Below are 21,628 nucleotides of genomic sequence, written 5' to 3'. Positions count from 1 at the left end.
CTGTGGTGGGATTTGAACTCGAACCCCCTGATCGCAAGTTCTGCACTCTACCAGTGAGCCACCGCAGCTGCAGTAAAAAGCATTAACACACGCACACACACACACATTTTATATATTAGGACATGGGTTTGTGTTGGGATTAAAGTTTTAAGACATGGTCTCGTTCAAGAATGTACCCTATCACGTTTGAAGCCATTCACTATTAAAATGACGATCCATAACAATTGAAGTGTGTCAGTTTCAACTCGGAAAACAATATATATATGTTATTGACATGTTGTACTACACCTAGTAATTGTGTGTGACTAATAGAGTAGAGAAATGTCTTCAGCTACCGGGGGTTGTTTTTATTTTTACAATGTCATTGCTACGTTATTATTTATTTAAAGTTAATTGGTTCGTCCTAATTTAGATTGGATTAAGTATTGACCCTTTCAAGATGTCATTATTTTGGTATACACCCGTTTCAGACGACTGTCATCATATTTTTGGCGCTTGTTATCTGGTTAAATTCAGACCACACAACTCTAGGAAACTCTGTGGAGAATACACACAGTGTACGGAAGAAACATTTGGATTTGGGGGTCGAAAGCTCATAGTGACTAAAAACAAGTTATTGCACAGTTATTTTAGATATGTGTTTTTTTTTTATATATATATAGCTTAACCATACTTTACAGATGGCTTGTTTGATCGTTTCAGAGAAAAGCTTTTATATTAGGGATCAAACTGTCAAACGTTAAAATAACAGTGGCACAAAGAAGAAGATTTTTGCACATTAGTTTGAATTGTAGAAGACGTATCAAGGCAGATCGTGTTGGAATCGAAAACTGTTAATTTTGAGATCATGTCACCAAAGTTCAGAGCCACGGTGCCTCCGAGAAAAATGGTCTCGTGATGTCTTAAGGTTTAAAATACCTAACCAATCTTTGTAGCTGTCTTTCGCTAAAAGGTCAGTTATCAAGGTCATCTTGCAGCAAGCAAGGGATTAAGTTTCTGCAAAATATCTTGAATTGCAAACCAATTACTTTCCAAAAGCGTAGTGAATAGCTTTGTTGTTTCTGCATGAAAATAAGCTATACGCGTTGCAAGGATTCATAGTTCTACAACATCATACGGCAAAAGGAAGACAATGTTTTTGCTACGGTAGTTTGTATTCTGTACAACATGTTTATCAAAAGAAGAAAGACGAGAGAAAACAAATATTGTGACTGGTTTGTCCATGCGGTAAGAAGGAACTTATTGCTTTTGAGGGTTAAAAGATCAAGGTTTTGATATCTACCACATGAAATGCATTATCATTCTATATACCTTTGTTTTCCTTTTACTGGGTATAAATCTGTTTTCCCTTTATGCTTGGGGACTTTTCACGTTAGTAGTGAAATAACAAATTGGACTGTGCCTGGCGGGTATCACGACATCTATTGTAAGGTAGCGACTACATCGGTTGGGTTTTGGCGGCGCTTTGACCTAGGGCACGTTTTTCTTTGAGCCCTTGACGACCACCTTTATTTGGTCATGAAGTGTCTGTCACAAGTCGTGCAGCCGATGTTTATAATCTGTCAGAAGCAAGAATGTGGACACTATGGTTAGTATGGGGGGGGGAGGCAGAATGGCGACATGTTTAGTCGTAGATTATATCGTAAAGCAAGATGGCGGACATGAAAAGCGTCGTCTTTGTTTCTACCGTTTTCGCCCGCGAACAAGACCAAGTTTTCGTTTGACGAATTTTCGGTTGAACCAAACACTTTGATAATGGCGCCAACACACTTTGATTGTGTAAATCATGTTTTTGTTTGAAAATGTCCGTTTTACATAGCTTCATTTGTCTTCACTATGTTCGACATGTATCGCTTAGACCCATATTTGTCGTATACAGCAGCTGTTATAAGCTTTTAGCGAACCTTCAGATTGATGATGCTGCAGTACCTTTGTTGAACGAAATTATAACTATGGTAATGAATCCCAGAGAAAAATCGATAATAGCTGCAACGTTGACACAATTGCTTCCAAACCGCGCCTCAGTAGTTTGCACTCAACGGCTAGTCGTTTCCATCCGTACATCTATCATCATTTATTACTGTTTAATTATTATGGATTATTTGGGGGAGGGGTATCCAGTTAAAACCATGTAGTTCGTGGCGTGTAAATTAAATATTTATCAGAAATTGTGGAGACATTTGCTTAGATATGTGCACATATATATTCTCAATTCATGTAAACTCAAAGGTGGATAGCATGGGTTCGTTGAGAGCAAGGATGTTATCACGTGCCGGATGTGTGTATTTAAGATATGCAATATTTTTTTTGAGCAAAGTGATGGATGGGGGCGAAAGTGATTATGTTTGGCTATCATTGCAGTTGGTTTGGAAGGAGTGCATGCGTTAGAATATATACTACTGTGCTAAATATATATATATATATATATATATATATATATATATATATATATATATATATATATATATATATAAAAACACCACAGACGTTACTTCAATTGTATTTCTGTCTCAAGCATTTTACACAGCAGCTAAAATTTATTACTCTGGCCGTAGTTTCATGGCACACGTACATGCAAAAGGAACACATGAATGCAGGAACATGTGGACTTGGGTATGGATTTCACCAACATACCATTAAATCTATACTTAAACTTAAATCTAGTTTTAAACCTAACTCTACAATTCATAGCAATCAGATTGTTTAAGAAAAATACTTTGTTCTGATTAAAAAAAACTTATAAATTAATTGTTGTAAATCTTCACAAATTATAACCAGGTCTCTTATTCACAAAAGTCTTCAAATTATGTGTGCACTCTAACTCAATTTAGAATGTTTATTAATGATAAAATGAACTTGTATGTTAAAGCTCTAAATGGTAAAAAAAATTAGAATGTGAATGGTGTTAATTGGATATTGTTTGCTTCATAAAAGTTTCAAACATTTTGAAGCACAGTTTGAGTTTGAGTGATACTCACGCCAGTAATCTCATTTTTTGGTTCTTTTTTGTCTAGCTTGCGACATATCTCGCAGTTGGCGATCTACAAAAGTCACAATATCCGGCTTACCAAACTTCAACTTTTGGTTGAACTTTCCTTATAACCCTCCTGGCTATAAGGTTAAGTGAACATTTGGAATAGCTCAGCCTCCGTCATGAGTCTGAGTCGTCCATCAAATATTGGTTGTTAGCGTTATGGGGGTCATATTTCAGATCGGATTTTTATCAAATTAGGACATGGGCTTGTGTTGGGATTAAAGTTTTAAGACATGGTCTCGTTCAAGGATGTACCCTATCACGTTTGAAGCCATTCACTATTAAAATGACGATCTATAACAATTGAAGTGTGTCAGTTTCAACTCGGAAAACAAACAAAACGAATCATTAAAAAGGTTGACACGACAAATATGGTCCATCTGTGATTACCCTCTTTAGAGTCGCACCAACCCTTTCCGGCATGGTTAAAATCCCTAAAACATGCGATTTTGAACCCCATAAGGAGCATATGCTGAAGTAAATAGCAGATATTTCATATATAAGGGGTTACACTTGCGCCCCAAATAGTACTTTAATGACGAGGAAAATTGGACCACGGGTTAATTGTCCACAAAATCAGTCACTACGAAAATTCTGGCAAACGCATAAAAACAGCTGACAGAAAATGGACGACCGCTCATATAAATTATTGGACAAAAATTAATCTAGAAACTGGCCATCACACATCTGTCTCTGTACTAGAATCGACTTCTGGTACATACAACGTGAAATGGTTCTTCGGACTGTAAATGACGAGGGTTGAACAGTGCCTGGGATAAAGTTTGCCTTTCACTTCAGAATATGTAATACGAAACGGTTTAGTGCTATCTTTATAACCATAATCCCATACAAGTTTGGTAATATGATGTATGAAGTGGTGATGATTTTGTGCATCCAGTTAAGGTTCGGAACCATACTCGGGTTTGTGTTTTAAAATTCCACGGTGAATATGGCATAGGCACAGTCCAGAACCGGATGTTAATAGTGTGTCGCGTTTGTTGGCCGAGACACAGTTTGTCGTTTAGAGCGACACAGTCTGGAGCCCGATGTTAATAGTGTGTCGACAATGTGTGTCGTGAGATGACTAGAGACCTTTGTTCTGTTTGCTTGGTCTCGAGACCTTTACTGGAGACAGCAGAACCACATCTGTCAAAACGGCAGATCTCACCCCTATTTTTAGATTTTGGGAACGAACTCGGGAATTTCCTGGCAAAGTTTTCACGAATATGACTAAATATGGAAGAATTCGGAAAGATTAACCTGAGCGCCTTCTAGTGGAAAGCCGAGTGCCCAATACACGCTGTAGTGAAAATGGCGCCCGATTTCAAACGACAAAAATGGCAATTATTTCACGATAAGTTATACAAAGATTCAAGGTTGATGATGAACAGTTTCATCACACTGGTGACGAAAATTTTTGAACTTGCGAAGGTATTACCTTAATCCTGGAGAAAAATGGATACGGCTTATTTCTCTCTCTAAAATAGAAGGATAGTGATAGCAGTTTACAATCCTATCATGTACACACTGGGCTTAAAAAATCTGTACCCATATGATGAATATTTAAACAAATCATTTTTATATGATTTACATATGGTATCAAATTACTTTTCCTTTGTGCAATGGGACCGCTTCGGTGGGCTAGTGGTTAGACCGTCCGCCTCTGATGCGGGAGGTCATGGGTTCGATCCCCGGCCGAGTCATACCAAAGACTTGCAAAAATGGTACTAACAGCTGCCTCGCTTGGCGCTCAGCATTAATAGGTTAGTGTTAGGACTGGTCAGCCTGGTGTCAGGAGAATGTGACTGGGGCATGATGCCCCAGTGCTAGACATCACTATAAACTGCCACACTGCAGACATCGTAGCGATATGACTGAATTTTTTTAAAAGTTATGTTAAAAATCCAGATCACACACACACACACACACACACACACACTCTTCGTCCAATGGTCATATATCAAAAACTGTTACTACAGTTACCATTATTTGCATTGGAATCAGCCGTACAACTTTTCAACATGTAGGGAATGTTAACAATAAAAGATTATAAATTATCTCTAACATTAATGATATATGCAAATGCATTTTATAAGAATATAAGTTGATTAGTGAAGATTGTTTCAATATTGCGTCTGATTGGCTGAACTTTTTTTAAATTATTACTCTAGAGACTGTGCTTATGGTACGTCTGATAAAAGTTGATAAATACAGATAAATCATCAAGCTATGATGGCGTCTGGTTTGAGTGATATCCACGCATATTAGTGATGATTTATTTGTCAACACTTGCCTATTTTTTGTAGATCAAACTTGATTCCGTCTTCAAGAACAGCCATTGAATTATACTATCAGCGAAATCTATGCATATGGATGAGGGGATCTTGCATCTAATTGGCAGAGATTGTCCGTACTCGAGCGTCTATATTCTGATAAGATTTTGATCAAACTTGTTAAATAGTCTTATATCATCACAATATTGGATAAGATTGGATGAGCTTGTTACCACACTGGAGACCGAATTCGCATCAGATTTTGATCCAACTTGGTAAATAATTAATATATCATATTTTTCTTACACATGTCGCTAATGATTGAAATCTGCGCATATTAACATTTTTATCTGATTTTTATCTGGTTGGCTGAAATTGTTACCTCACTAGATCTACATCCAATATTTTTTATATATATCCAGCTTCAATAAAACGTGATATGTAGGTTTTAACTTAATATAAATATGAATGAGTTTGATTATGAGCAAGAGACTACGTATATTAATTATGCCTTTATGTTAGAAATAATCTGTTATTATACTTGAGTGAAACAGGTAAAATGAGCAAGATGTAAAGTTTGCTTGACAGCTTACATAAGGTTGTGTTTTTTACAATGTTACATAAACGTGCTGTGTGAACTGGTCGTTAAGTTATGTATGCCAGATGAGCGATATCAGTTCCAAAAGGACAATATCGCCTGTTTCCATCAGGGAATCATTATTGGACTTTTCCCACAAATGTACTAGGGGGAAGGAACATTCGTTGAAATTGAGGGCCAAGGAGATCAAAAGTCAAGGTTACATGGAGCGGTTGTTTAAATGTTAGTTTAGGTGGTTGATGTTTTTTGTTCTGGCAATACTAGTATTACCGTGGATGAATTGACGTAAATGATTAGCATCGGATACAAATATTGCTACTGTTGTCAAGCGTCACAGTGCTGTTTTTAAAATATCTTTTAGGGAAAACATATATATATAACTGTAGATAGACATTAGACTTGTAATTATATTTAGCAGTGTATAGATCATATCCTTGGAGGAGGATGAAACTAGGTATCAGATGTTAAAGGTCACGGGGTTAATTGTGTTGTTCGTGGAAAATTGTTACGGACTCAATCACGTGGCTCATTCTTCTATTTCTAAACATAACTCTTAACAGATGGGTAACACATTAACATAGAAATGGCATGGTTAAAGGTAAAATGCCAAGGTCACATGGGTTACGTCACGTGCTACAAGGTCTGCAGCGACATTGTTGCAGACGAGATGATAAATTTAATTATTTTCTTATGTGAGCTGCAATAAGAAATGCCTACGGCGAGGCAGCGACCTTCCCCTATATATCCTAGTTACATTTGTGACCTGTATCCAGTCAACACACATTGAATTGTAAGAGAGAGAGAGAGAGAGAGAGAGAGAGAGAGAGTTTTCTGGCGACAACGGTAGCTGCTTGGAAGAAGTTATAGCTTGTGTTTAGTATTTTAAAGTTATTTATAGCACGCATCATACCGCGCTCCTGTGCGAGACATAGTTTACCACCGAATTGTTACAAATTCAGAAGTAATTATCAGTCAATTAGGAACTCTTGTCCACCTCCAGGGCACAGTTTACACTAGCAAAAGTTCCAGATGTTACTGACTTTACTCTCTCTCTTATTGATTTTAGCTTATCAGAAAGATCACGCCTTGCATTCATTTTGTTACGGTGGCTACATTGTTATACTGACATCACATATTTTTCACATTATTTAATTTTCGCTCCAAGAGATTTTGGTTTCCTTATATAATCTCATTTGCACCCAGAAGTTTCGTTTTTCTTGATATAATTGCAACAACATGTACCTGGATCAATATTTGGTTATCACGTGTGCTTTTGTGCCTTTGTGACTGGCCTCGTAAAAGGTGTGTTATTGTTGACATGTTTTCGCAAGCGTAAAATCGATCATGCATAGTGGAGCACTTGAGTTGTCAAATCTTCAGTTTCGAAGGTGCGTAGGTTTGCTTGTTGTCAAGCTCTTCAGTTTGAGGCATAACTATATCTTGCATGCAATTCGCAACAGTAAAAGTGTTTGCTTTTGATAAAAAAAACCACCAAAACATATGAATTTTTTTGTCGCAGAGGCAAACATTTTGGAAAACGAATATATCACATGATGGATAACGTGACAGTACTACGATACTGTGTATTGAAAAATGTGATCTGACATCATACCTGGCATTCAGCCAATCAAACACCGCTATCTGACTCATTCGAGTAGGTGATTAACCTCACATTTTATCCTTTTGACCTTGGTCTTTGATAGCGAAGAAAATACGTATATCCTCATTATTTTATTTAAAAACTGAAAATTTATAACCAGGAGCATGTTGAAATTTATTCCAATGTTTTCCAACATTCATTTTGAGAAACTGAATGATGACATAATTAGACAATCTTAAGGCAAAATAAAAGATAACACCTGAGATAACCACACAGTTTCCCAAAACGGAACCAGGTTTCAAGCCAGTTGTAGCGCGCATGTCGAAATTATCAATATGAATGTTAAAATATTGATCTGATTAAAAACTTGATTTTAAAACTACTTTTAGTTAGCAATATATTTTATTTGCTTTAATATGCTTACTTTCCCTGTTATATAGCCATGTGTGTTCAAGGAACAGATCGTAGGTTGTGTACTATTTTGTTGCCCAAGAATCGTGTGCTGTTTGTGCCCCCACTCCCCCTTTATGAGAAGAGGGAAACAATCCGCTTTATACAGCTGAGGGGTTTCTCTCGCTTGACATGAGAGACAGTGGTTGCTCAGCTTACCTCTGTTCTGCCTTTTTGCGCCGTAATTGTAATCGGATTGGTAAATTTCAATGATCCTAACGTGAATTTCAGTTGTGGCCATTTTTGGGGTTGACTAGGAAGTTTGTGTTAGAAATTATGTTTCTGATTTATTAGGTACTTGTGTTAGAAATTGTATTTCTGGATTATTTATCATACTGAAGAAAAGTAAGTTAAGTCAACATTAATTAATCACTTTAACTATTAGACTCTTTAACAAATGGAACATTTTGGATTTAGGTCCGATCACATGACTTAAAGGTGTGTAAAGTTGGAGTTTGGCTGTGTGTGGAGGGAGTGTAGTTGCAAAAGACATTAAAATCGCACGCGACAGGGTTAGTTTGAAAATTAAGTGATGATTTTTCTGCAGGAACATACACACAGTTTATTTAGTTCATTGTTTTGGTCAGTCTTGTCCACATTCGAAAATTTGTGCCTTGCCCGATGAAAAGACGGGATGGACAAACAAGATTTGGTAGTATCATCATTTACTGGATCGAAAGTTTAATATATATATATATATATATATATATATATATATATATATATATATATATATATATATATGCAGTTTTTAAGTTGTTAAGATAGATCTGTATAGAAGCTCTTATGCACAATTGAGCACGAATAATTGCTTGTTTAACATTAAAATCAACAGTGAAGGTATATGTTACAACGGAATTTATTGCACCTAAAAAGAACACTTGTAACCTACGATAAGTTTTTTTCCACTGTGCTCACGTGTCGTGAAAATTGTGCAAGAGTGTCATCCGCATGAACCTCTGAAATCCTCAAATTTGCAGGAAAAATGCAGAAGTGGGGGGGGGGGCCGAGTGGCCGAGTGGTCTAAAGCGCTCACCGTTCCTGATCACTGCCATCTCACCTCTGTCTGCGTGGGTTCGAGTCCAAGGCTCGGCTAGCGTGGGTACGTGGGAAAACCTGCCAGTAGCTTCTCGTGGGTCGGTGGTTCTTCCCTGGGTTTTCCAGGGTTCTTCCTCCACCAGTTATACTGGCCGCCATGTATAGCCTATCTTGTCCTGAAAAATGGCGTTAAACCCTACAACAACAACAGCAGAAGTGTGGTGAAAGTTCTTAAGAGATATGATAACTACTACATCACTGTTTAGCTGCATCCCTACAAACGTGAATATAAAATGTAATACAAGTTGTGCTAAATACAACAGTAGTTTTCAGTCGGGAAAGCTGCTACTACACGTTTTCTCTGTACGTGTGCTTACATACATGTTTGTACATACCATCGATGTAACCTTTTCACTCTTTTGCCCTAGCGTTGTGTTGAATAGATTAATATTTCATCACTACGTCTGTATGGTACGTTTTGATTCTAATCTAACAGGACGAGTGAAGGTATTGTGGCTGAGGTCGAAAGTGCAATACGGGTTACGTTCATGCTCAAGAAAATAATTCAGACACATTTCCAATATCATTAACATCGTATCTTGATATACGTACATTGATCTCATATTTTATGCATGCTCGTGCTCTCTAAGTAACTCAGCCAGACTTGTAGATCACGCAACCGACTAAGCTACGAGGTTCACCATGTTGAAGTTGATGACGTCCATTTAGCACTATAAGGTACAAAAATTTCCAAATTAAGTATGTCTAAAAAGGTATATTTTTCGTATAAATCTCGGTTGAGTTATGGTTAAAATGATAAGACTACGTTTGACTGTTACAGAATAAAGTTTTACGGAGATGGTCTCCAGAGCAAATATTGCTCTAGAGTTCAAAAACCAAAGATTATTAGATTGTAGAATTTAATTTTTTTATAATTTCGTTAAGTTGAAGTTATATCGGTAATTTCTGTATTGAGGATTAACAAATATATTGAGATTTGTTTTTGAAAAAATGATTTTATTTGGTGAAGTGGCGTAAATAGCTGTCTTGTCGTTGTAGCTTACCTCTTTCACAAGAAGAAGTTAAAAATGAATGACTGGCAACTTGTAGCTTTCTCACTGAGTTTTTTTTTTTATATCAAAGTGTACAAGTCATTGATTGCTTTCAACAGTATAAATGTACTATTTCTAGAACCCAATATACTATTGCTGGTCGTTAAAAAAAAAAAACAACCTGTTAAGCAACACAATGTAAGTTTATTACCGTCTGATCTGCCGAGTCGGGAACACTGCATTCCTTCACTGAAAACTTACCTACGAATCCAGACGTGGAAAGAGGGATGTTTGTTGTACAGAAATACCTTTTATACTTTAAGACGATTCATCCATAATTCATCACCACTCAAAAATTTGACCCAGTGCGTAATGACGTCAGATATTTGAGATCGTTTTATTGTGTACTTCATTTTTAATAGAAATGCCATGCTAACGTTAGTATATTAGATTCTTATGTGTGATTCTGACTCATTTGGCCGATGTACAGTATGATTTGGCACTGGGTCCTGTGTTTTAACGTGTTTTTTTATCTTTTACACCGTAGAAACTGTTAGGAATGGAAAACAACCGATGGCCGCACCCAGTAAATGAAATTTCCACATTTTGCAGATTAGAAGTTATTTTTATAGTACCGTATTTGACATGATTAATCCTTGCATTAAAGAACGGTACCCGGTGATTTTAACTATCACTTGTACTCTGCATTTCGGAAAGACTTAAGTGTTTTTGTGTTATTTAATGGTACATATTATTAATGATGATTCAAAATAGATTTTGAAATCAAACCTTACATGCAAGACGAATGTATTGCGAAATAGATCGCCTCGTTATAACAAAAGTATTAAAAGAAATTTCGTCATCGCTACACGGCTACACGTACATCCTGGACAACTGTACGGGACATTTGTTAAATCCGTCAAGTTGAATTTTCATAAATGATTCAGTCGAATCTGGCACCTTGATTTCCGCAGCTTATCCAGCAACTTGAACTGCGAAAGAAGTTTATAGCAGTTTTTAGAAGGATAAACTAGCAAGATAATCTGTTCCCCACCGACACAAGATAATGAATTAGGGGCACCCTCACAATAAAAATGTTATTTGATGACAATTTTGGGGCCTCCACTGGCCTCCCTTCCCAGGTAGCTGAAGTGTCTCATGGGTGGTTGTACGCCAGTGGATGAACCTTGTTGCCACTTTAGCACATGTCCAGCCAGGACAGTACGACTCCCATGCCACTCAGCGCATTGTGTAAACAAATATAATTTTGTGGATATGTTAGTCTACCAGCCTTGTTTGCAGTCTTGCCACACAAGGAATTAAGTAAACAAATTTAATATTATATACATGTTCGTCTACCAGCCTTGTTAGTAGTCTTGCCACACAAGGAATTGAGTAAACAAATTAATATTGTAGACATGTTAGTCTGACAGCCTTGTTAGCAGACTTGCCACACCTAGTATACTCCTGACATACATAATTGTATTGCAGTACGATATATAGCAACAAACAGTAAATATAGATACTTGACAGCAGTGTAAACAATACTGCTGAAAACAGAGAGTTGTATGTAAATATTTTTAAGTGAATTGTGTGTACATACATACATACATACATACATACATATATATATATATATATATATATATATATATATATATATATATATATATATATATATATATATATATATATATATATATGTGTGTGTGTGTGTGTGTGTGTGTGTGTGTGTGCGCGCGCGCGCGCGCGCGATTCGGCTCACTTAAACGCGCTTGTTTTTATTGTAGATTGGATATCGACATGTTATTATTTAATTTCCTAATTTATCCTTACGTCTGACAGGTTCTGGTTTCGAAGTTTTCACTATGTGGACTATTTGAATCAAAATTTATGCTGTAACATGTTTCGCTACATTCTTATCGCGCATACAATCCCTTTGAAGCTTGTCAGGAAATCATGAATTTGCGCGTTGCCACATATTGTGTGGAATCCTGCAGTTAAATTAATTTTTCTTCTCACTGATATTCACGTACAAACGTTCATCGTGAAAATAAATAGGCGCAAAATAAATACAGTATATTTGCTCAGAAGATGATACCAACTTTTAATGTTTTTGATGGAGATCATTTCAAGTCATAATGCGTACGTTGCTCTATTGGAATGTTTTTTTCGAAGCCGGGTTATGTTGGTTGCAACTTACTTTATCTTCACCCTGAGGGTGTCTGACTTCAATCCTATTCTATGCATCGTGTAAAAAATTCGTATGTCCTCGCTTAGATGATAACAAAATACTCATTCTTCTAACACAGATCGATGTTTATGCTTGTAATACACACACACACACTACTTCTTGGGACAAACGATTGTGGATTTTTGCTCTAAAGTTAGTCGTAAGAAGTTGCAGTTCTACCTAAGCAAACCACTGAAACTTGTAGGAATAGTGAATAGAAGCAAAGGGGGCATAGCTCGAATGTTCTCTAAGTTATATATATATATATATATATATATATATATATATATATATATATATATATATATATATATATATATATATATATAATGGTCTGGAAAGTTCTACAAACACAAGGCTAGATAAAGATATACCAATTTATGTGGTTTTGAACAATTGCGTGGTTTTAAATATAACTCTAAAAGATGCAGGTTTTCTGTTCTTTGCTGTCATGATGGTACCAGGTAAAGCATGGCATGCTATTACATTTTTCCTCCGTTTTATTGGCTCCATAAAAAAAACAGAAAACAAAAAACAAACAAAAGAAACTATGACATAAAGAAGACATCTTAACGAATAATTACATAAAGATTTACTAATGCCACATAAGAAAAGCACAGTTCCATATTGCTTAAATTATTCCTATAACTGCCATGTTCAGTTAGGACTTTTTTCGTACAGAATATATATATATATATATATATATATATATAAAAGTAACGCCTAAATAGAAAATAATTTAAGACCAGCTGTCGTGAAATAAAAGATTTTTCATTGACGGAACAACTGTGATGTATAGTGTAATTACCTCTTATGAGAGACCACCTGCCTTGAAAAAAAAATATTTCAGGTACCATTTTAACTTGAAAATAAACGGTTTTACATCATCCCCATGACAAGTACATACACTTATCGTCTGCTTCAGAACCTTTCTGGTTGCTTCCATCATTTTATTACCATGTAATGATAATGGAATATTTTCACGGGGCGTATCCTGTTAATACCATCTAGTACATGCTGGTGAATGAAATATTTAGTAGCCATTAAGGAGAGTGACATAATCACGTGTAAACTCAGTCATTTTAGAATTAGGTGGGTTTTTTTTAAAAGAGGCATTAGCTTATTAAGTGCTGAAATTTATCTTTTATGTATTTATTTTTATTTTTTTAAGAAAAAGGCTTCTTAAGTATTTTCAATCAAAATGTATTTCCTGACACAGGATACTCTGTTCGTATTTCCCTATTTGTTGGAATAATTATTTATTATTTGCTGTTGTTCTCACTGTGTTTTCTTTTATTATCAATTGTTGCTTTTGTTTTGATTGTTCAGAAATTGATTTTGGTTTTGTTGTAGATCAGCATTTGTTAAATTTCGCTGCGACAAGTTCAAATTATGTGTAATGTTACCTCTATTGGAAGTTTAGACCGTAGAAAAATATTCTTCAACATGAAAAGCCCCAAAAGGTCTTAATAAAAAATAAGTTGGCTGAACCTTTGAGACTAGAGCAGATATGACAGTAATTTGCGGCAGTTGAGCTGTTGTAGATAATATGAAGCCTAGGGTATGGCCTGACATGGTCGTTTGCAAAAAAAAGTCAGGCAAGCAAAACGCTATTGTTACTTATGCTCTGTGTAGACTAGTTGTAAAAAAATTAACGAATTAGTACTTTCATTACATTATTTTTAATTAACTTTTTCGCTACTTTATTGGGCTGTTTCTTCCTTTGGCTAATTCAGATCTAATTACCAGTAAAACAAAAACTAAACATACACAAAAATGTCGCCTAAAGGGCACCTTGATCATTCCTCTTGTCGATTATGCTTCTTTTCTGTCTAATCAGTCAAACAGAACAATAGTGAAAACAACAAAAACAAACGATTTCTGCGGATAAAAACATTCGGATTTGTACTCTGTGAGGTCGATCATTCCTCTCATCAAGTACATACGGAATATGCTTACCGTGTGACGTAGTGGCCAGCTATTAATATCAGTCATTGCTGCTTGAAGCTAGTCACTCCATCGCAACAAACATTTGCAGCAGTCAGTTGGAGGAAAGTGGTGAAATTTTATTTACCACGGCAGTTAAGGATATTATTAAGAACTGTATTTGCTGTATATAGATGTAAATGGTAACTTGTACCAAGCAACCTTCTTCGATTTGCCGTCAAGGATTCAGTTATTTCCTGGATTTATTGGAGTTGGATCCGTAAGGTAGGGATAAGCGAAAATACAGCTTAGTTAATTGATACAGGAAGTTTGTCTATGGAAATTATCTCTGCGCATTCTCTTTGACTGTTAGTTCATACCGTTTACTCGCTATGTTGTTGGGTGTTCGTATCCTTGTCAATTAGGGGCAGGGGGTAATTTATAGCTTGGGATATATCCTTAACATTCGCTAGTCTTTCAAACTTGTTGGGACCAACATTCCAAATTAATTTACATTGAGACAGTAAATTGTGCGTTATGTTCTTCGCCAGGAATATAATAATTGCTTCTGTTATATTAGATGCACAATAATATGATACTCAGCTAATTTTCTGGTGATAGGCATTCAGATTGGTCCATACCCTGGTGATAGGCATTCAGATGGGTCCATATCCTGGTGATATGCATTCAGATTGGTCCACACTCTGGTGATAGTCATTCATATTAGTCAATACCCAGGTGATATTCATTCAGATTGGTCCATACACTGGTGGTAGTCATTCATATTAGTCCATACCCAGGTGATATTCATTCAGATTAGTCCATACTCTGGTGATAGGCAGTTGGATTGGTCCATATCCAGGTGATAGTCATTCAGATTAGTCCATACCCAGGTGATAGTCGTCAGATTGGCCCATACCCTGGTGATAGTCATTCAGATTAGTCCATACCCTGGTGATATGCGGTCAGATTGGTCCATACCTTGGTGATAGTCATTCAGATTAGTCCATACCCTGGTGATATGCGGTCAGATTGGTAAATACTCTAGTGATAGTCATTCAGATTAGTGTATACCTTGGTAATAGGCATTCAGATTAGTCCATACCCTGGTGATAGTTATTTAGATTAGTCCATACTCTGGTGATAGGCAGTCGGATTGGTCCATATCCAGGTGATAGTCATTCAGATTAGTCCATACCCTGGTGATAGGTGGTCAGATTGGTCCATATCCTGGTAACAATCATTCAGATTAATCCATACCCTGATGATACGCGTTCTGATTGGTCCATACCCTGGTGATTGTCATTCAGATTAGTCCATACCCTGGTGAGATGCGGTCAGATTGGTCAATACCCTAGTGATAGTCATTCAGATTAGTCCATACCTTGGTGATAGGCATTCAAATTAGTCCATACCCATGGTGATAGTCATTTAGATTAGTCCATACCCTGGTGATAGTGATTCAGATTAGTCCATACCCTGGTGATATGCGGTCAGATTGGTCAATACCCTAGTGATAGTCATTCAGATTAGTCCATACCTTGGTGATAGGCATTCAAATTAGTCCATACCCATGGTGATAGTCATTTAGATTAGTCCATACCCTGGTGATAGTCATTCAGATTAGTCCATACCCTGGTGATAGTCATTCAGATTAGTCCATACCCTGCCGATAGGCGGTCAAATTGGTCAATACCCTTGAGACAGACGATCAGATTAGTGATTAACCTAGTGATAGATGGCTTGAACCGTGCCATGGTGGTAGGTTGTCAGATTAGTTCATACGTTGTGTGTAAGAGGCTTGAATTTTTATATCACTAGTTATTGCAGATACCATCTGCCTAGATACTGTACAGTATTTATTTGAGAAATTTTCTCCTGAAATTGTATTTAGCTATTACCTGACATTGCGCTTGACCGATTTCATGCTTTTTTTAATTAAAAAAAGTGTCACTATTTTGATAGCAAATTAAGACAGTTATTCTAAAATTTCTTAATTTCTTTTAAAATTACATCATTATCTCAGTAGGAAACAAAACTGGTTCACAAACTCACCAGCGCAGTCGCTCACGCTCAATCTCCACCCATGTATCTATGCATCTACATGGAGAGAGAGAGAGAGAGAGAGAGTCCTTACTGCTTGGTTATTTATCTTACCAAGATAACACCGAATGTTCACTATGAAAAATTTATCATGTACTACTTGCTGTCGGAGGGAACATATCATTGGGCCTGACATTTTATTCCTAGAAATGGAGTAGTTTCAGATATACGAAACATTATGCAAGTCGAAAGATACGTATAGACTTATGACTTCTGTTTATCTTCTTTACCTACCACCAGATGAAGCGATATATCTTCAACAGATCTCGTGTGTGTGTGTGTGTGTATATATATATATATATATATATATATATATATATATATATATACACACACACACAAAGTGAGAGATAGAGCTTTGTCTGCTAGTTGTATATTTGTAGATTATATTAGTAGGTAATGGATAATCTCAGACCTATATTATTTGTATGAAAGGGCACACTAGTTGAGAAGAATTAAGTAGATGCAAATATTTGGACACCTGTGACTGTCATTTTTGTATTTTTTGGTGTGTGACCATTGTAGTTTAGATCGAACAAAGTATACCTTGATATCTTTTCATTATTTCATTCAGATTTCTTAGATAGTAATGACGAAAAAGTACTGTGGACTTTCAACTACTAAGTGATGACAACGTCGTGCCTGCTTGAAGTGTACTCGATAATTGACTTGTATAATAGTGGAAAGTTCAATTACCCTACTGCATATATCAATTATGGACCATCGAGTGTTCTTTAACGCTTTAAGAATTTCGTGTAATAAAAAAGACTTCCTTGGGCTGATGGACTTGTTCTAAAGTTTCTCCATGTTCAGAATGTGATTTTCGTCAATCACACCACGTCTTGAAATGACTGGAGTGAATTAAAGTTGTAATACACTTAGTATTACCTTCGTGTAGGGCTCAGTAACTAGCGTACCCAACACATTATCAATAGTTTTCAGGTTTGAAACCTTCCCAAACCAGCTCGAGGCCAAGTCAGTCCAACAGTATAACAAATAAATAATAATCTTATATTGCTGTAAAATAGATTGCAAGAAGTTAACAATTTTAAAACATTTTTTTTTTGGGGGGGGGGGGAAGGGGGAAGGTAGCTATGTACTGACATTTGATGAGAAAGCTGCAGTCATTGTCATTTTATGTCTCAGTAGTACAGTCATTGTCATTTTATGTCTTAGTATTACAGTCATTGTCATTTTATGTCTTATTAGTTCAGTCATCATTTTGTCTTAGTAGTACAGTCAGTCATTTTATGTCTCAGTACAGTCATCATTTTATCTCTTAGTAGTACATTCATTGTTATTTTATGTCTCAGTAGTACAGTCATTGTCATTTTATGTCTCAGCACAGTAACTGTCATTTTATGTCTCAGTGGTACAGTAATTGTCATTTTATGTCTCAGTGGTACAGTCATCATTTTATGTCTCAGTAGTACAGTAATTGTCATGTTATGTCTCAGTAGTACTGTCATTGTCATTTTATGTCTCAGTAGTACAGTCATTGTAATTTTGTCTTAATCGTATCTGTCAGACCACTTAAGATTCTCCCGTTTCCTTCTCCAGATTCACTGTTATGTCATTAGTTTTATAAATGTCGGCCTATGATACAATCGGTTGGCTATACAGGTATTGCATTTTATGGTAACATGTTATGTGTTTTTACAAGCTACATTGAGTATCGCTGGTAATATCAGAAAGCGACAAAAGGTATTGAAATCTAACCTATTTATGGATGGTGAAACTTTAATCAGCTTTAATGAGGTACCTAAGCTGCCATCGTTATATATTTTTGTGTGTGGGTATTTTGTTGAAATGTTCAGTGAGGAAAACAATTTACGACAGGTATAATGACCACTAAAAGAGGAGTCACTATTCCCGCCAGTCATTATTACGTCTGATGTAAGTGAAAGAGACCAATATAGAACGTGTGCAATGTATACGCATTCCCATCGGCAAACAAATGTATTACTTGCATTAAACAGCGCTCGAAAATACAGATCTGCTGCACAAAACAATTCCGCGTGAAATCTTCGAGTCGGCAAATTTCGTAAAATAATAGGAGGGTAGACAGCGTTTACGGCACATCAGCAAAATAGTAACTATATAATGCCAACTACAGGTATTTCGAAAAATTAGGCCAAACATGCTCTATAGATAAGTGCCTATGAACCGATTTGCTTTCTCACCATTGACTCATCAGATAGTTATTTCTTGAATTCCTAAACTATATAAAATGATTAATACATAAAGGTTGTACAGAATACCTCATGCGCCATGGAAATATGCTCATCCCCTGGTGTCATGTCCACTGGGAGCTCCAGAAGGCCAAGTGGTTTCAGGCGCTCACCTTTACCGACGACTGCCATCTCACCTCTGTCTACGTGTGTATTGAGGCTCGGGCTTGACCAATATGGGTATGTGAGAAAGCTAACCAGTAGCTTCCTTTGGGTCGATGGTTGGTTCATACCGGGCTTTCCCGCGTTTCTATTTCATTGGCCGCCATATATAGCTATTGTGTGCTGAGAAATTGTTGAGTGTATGTGCGTGCTCGTGTGTGTGTGTGTGTTTATTTATGGCATTATCTTTTGTCCGTCTCCATCCGTCCGTTAACACGTTTTTTATCACTAATTCTCTTGAACTACATGGAGGATTGCCATGAAATTTTATAGTCATTCATCCCATTGAATAGTTGATGAAAATATATGGAAAGCCAACGTCGCCAAAATATATCATTGAAATAATATAAGTAAATTTAAAATAAACCAAGAAAACCCACAATAAAACAAACTTGCTTGTAAAAAAAATAATAATAAATATCAGACAACTTGAATAAAGCTCGAATAAAACAAACGAGGCACAAACGAAACAGACATCTGTCAGCTGAAATGAACAACACCAATGAAACAACACCAGTGAAACAAATAAATAAGATCAGTACTAAAAATAAACAAACGAGACATAATCAAAACAAATAGAAACAAACAACATGCTAAGGAAGCAAGGAAAGGTGAAACGAAGTAAATGGTATTTATGTGAAATAAACAAATACAAACTGGTTCGCAATGATCAACCAAGCATTCTATGGAACGACCTTGCCGCCAAAAGTTATAAAACATATCCCATTCGTAAAACGACGAGTCAGTTTATGGATTATCCCTCAATTCTGGTTTTTGCTTAACCTACTACCTGTAACGAATATTTTTACAAAAAATTCCAATCTCACAATAGTGGATGAACATACAACCCTTAGAGTCGGTGAAGTTTTAAAGTCTTCCATTCTTTCGACAACGGTGGGTATTGCATATGTATGGGGATTTTTTAAATTGACATTTATGTTATCACTTTGTACCATTTTACGTTAGCTTAACCTGCTTTGTTTGTTTCTTTCATGTAAGTACCATTTATTTCGTTTGTATAGGTATAGTGATTGTTTCTGTAGATATTAGTCTGTTTTGTTTGTGCCTCGTTTTATTTAAATATTGATCATATTGTTTAAATACAGTTTAATTCATTTGAAGTTTGCATATTTCATTCATATTTTCTTTTTTTTCAGCTGAAATTTGTCTGTTTAGTTTGTGCATCCATTGTTTTATTTGAATATTGATCTTATTGTTTTCACACAGTTATTTAATTTGAAGTTTGCATGTTTCATTCATATTTTCTTTGTTTAAGTTAAAATTGTATGTTTCGTTTGTATATCCCTTGTTTTATTTGAATCTTAGTCTTATTGTTTGAGCATTAATATTATTATTTTACAAGCATGTTGGTTTCATTGTAGCTTTTCTTGGTTTATTTTGTAAGTTGCTGATATTATTTCAGTGATATATTATGCTGCTTGCACTTCAGCCTCTGAACTCATCCTGAAGATCTTGTAATCGCTACTCCTTCTGAATGGATCTTTTACTTAATCTGATATCGAGTCTGGCCGCCATGTTAAAAATATTGTTATCGGTAATCCTCGTGTTCGCATTCAACTTTTGCGCTCTCGTGTGTGTGTGTGTGTGTGTGTGTGTGTGTGTGTGTGTGTGAAATGGGAAAACATAAAATAGAGTATATATGGGTTAGGCTAGCCTAGATTGGTTAATAATATAGGCTATTTTTTGGGGAAAAAGAATATTTTGAGAGCTTATCCTAGTTGTATATGAAAAAAATAGAGTCATTGTTTTATTGATGGATTTTCAGTCCTTTAACAGTCTTGAGTTTGTAACACTCATTATTAAAATTAGAACCTGACTCTTTGTTACGGAATTGAAAGCACATGTTTCAAACCCATGTTGGTCCAGAAAATGCCGCGGTTCATATCCTGTTCTCTACACAGAAGCTGACATTCAGCTTTCATCTGTTCAGATAAATAGGTTTGATCATGAGCACTCATAAATTTAAAGGTAATGAAATCCTAATATTACTGTAATATCATAGGTTTTCTATAGGAACTGAGTTAGTAACACGAGTCCTTTAACAATTATTATTCAGTGACATCGCTACGATGTCTGCAGTGTGGCCGTTTATAGTGATATCTAGCACTGAGGCATTGTGCCGCAGACATAGATTGATGTCCCACCCGGTCACATTATATTGACACCAAGTCGACCAGTCCTAAAACTGACCTCTTAATGCTGAGCGCCTATCCAGGCAGCTGTTTGTACCATTTTTTTAAATTATGTATTTCGCATGACTCGGCCTGGGTTCGAACCCGCGACCTCCCACTTCTGAGACGGACGCTCTAGCCACTAGGCCACCGGAGGTGTGCTCGCTCGCGCGTGTGTATGTGTGTGTGAGAGAGAGAGAGAGAGAAAGAGAGAGCGAGACAGAGACAGAGAGTAGTATTCACAGGTTAATCTGAGAAAGCTTGCCAGTAGCTTCTTGTGGGTCGGTGGTTCTTTCCGAGGTTTTCCCGGGTTCTTCCTCCACCATTAATACTGGCCGCCATGTATGGCCTATCGTGTGCTGAAAAATGGCGTTAAACCCCACAACAACAACAACAACAACAGGTTAATCTGGCACTGAGCCATTCTCACAACGCGGTACATCAGCCATTAGACCAGTGAATTTGCCTGTCGCTGTATCAGCCGCTTTATGTTTACATTTAGTGTTTTTTGATTGTACATGTATTGATGATTTATGACGGAAATAAAATCAAAGTATAAAACAGGTATTGGAACTCCATATGCAGTCAGTGGGTGTACAAACTACTCGAGAAGAATAAATATAATTAAATAATCCTTATGTGAAACACACAAACAAATCTATTGTGAATGCGCGTGTTTCGTTCCTTACAAATTTCACATTATGCCGTCAAATGGACCTCTGAAACTCGGGTGATG

At 36.3% G+C, this 21,628-nt stretch overlaps 1 protein-coding gene across 5 annotated transcripts in view; it reads left to right on the top strand.

The window, feature by feature from the left end:
• LOC149773615 (dual specificity protein phosphatase 14-like) overlaps positions 1-21,628 on the top strand; it is an 86,808-nt gene that overhangs the window by 12,742 nt on the left and 52,438 nt on the right. For 4 of the 5 annotated variants that reach the window (XR_016417359.1, XR_016417358.1, XM_089946335.1 and 1 more), the window contains exon 1: positions 14,291-14,489. The exons of the other annotated variant lie outside the window; for it this stretch is intronic. The gene's annotated coding sequence lies outside the window, so the exon portion shown is untranslated. Of the gene's footprint in view, positions 1-14,290; positions 14,490-21,628 lie in introns of those variants that run through there. 5 annotated transcript variants of the gene reach the window in all.

This window comes from Sinohyriopsis cumingii, unplaced genomic scaffold (genome assembly GCF_028554795.1).
Source record: "Sinohyriopsis cumingii isolate HCF-2022 unplaced genomic scaffold, ASM2855479v2 utg000624l, whole genome shotgun sequence".
Lineage (NCBI taxonomy): Eukaryota > Metazoa > Mollusca > Bivalvia > Unionida > Unionidae > Sinohyriopsis > Sinohyriopsis cumingii.
The sequence above is the reverse complement of the archived record's forward strand: the minus strand, read 5'-3'. Positions and strand labels throughout refer to the sequence as shown.